Here is an 865-nt window from a genome sequence, read left to right on the forward strand (position 1 = left end):
CTTTTTTCCGTGAAACGGGGGTCTCTATCAGAGACAATCGACTCTGGGAGTCCGTGTTGTCGGAAATTACGATTCATGAACAGCGTAACTGTACCAACCCTATCGATGGTGTCTGGCACCGCCGCCAAATGAGCCATCTTGCTCAACCGGTCGACGAATACCACGACACCCGTGTTGCCCGCCGAATCTTTCGGCAGGCCAACCACAAAGTCCAAACTCATGGACTGCCAGCACCCAGTGGGCACCGGTAAGCTGGCCAGCGGTGCAGTCGCATTTGGAGAGGGTTTAACCCGTTGACACGTCTCACACGTGCGCACATGGATGCTCGTCCATTTGTACAGCTTAAACCACCAATAGTGGTGACTCACAGAGTTGTACATTTTCTCACGACCGAGATGACCACTGAGTGGCGTGTCGTGACCCCTCATAGAGGATGCGGTATTTCAAATTCTCATCATGAGGAATTACAATTCGTGGTGTATCCGTTGAAACGGTGTTATAATATAGCAAGCCGTTATTCAACGAATATCGGCGCAATCGTGCACGCAGTCTTGGTGACAATTTCTTGTCCGAGTCTCCAAAATCTTTGCTCTTGAGACCCCGAAGCAGCGCTACACACATCCCATCACCCGCATACGCATCAAATTCGTCACAGACAACGTTACAGTAGTAACACGAGCAAGTTCGTAGTCGGGTCTGAATGACAACAAATCATCCAAAGCATTCTGCTTTCCCGGCTTATTCACCTCGGAGTTATATTCCGCAAAGAAAGATAGTCATCTAGCCATCTAGCCATCCTCTGCCAGAGATGGGGCGACTGAGTCGCAGTGCGTAGTGACGCATCATCTGTATAGATCACAAACGG

The sequence above is a fragment of the Plasmopara halstedii genome (assembly GCF_900000015.1).
Source record: "Plasmopara halstedii genome assembly, contig: Scaffold_2956, whole genome shotgun sequence".
NCBI classification, from domain to species: domain Eukaryota; phylum Oomycota; class Peronosporomycetes; order Peronosporales; family Peronosporaceae; genus Plasmopara; species Plasmopara halstedii.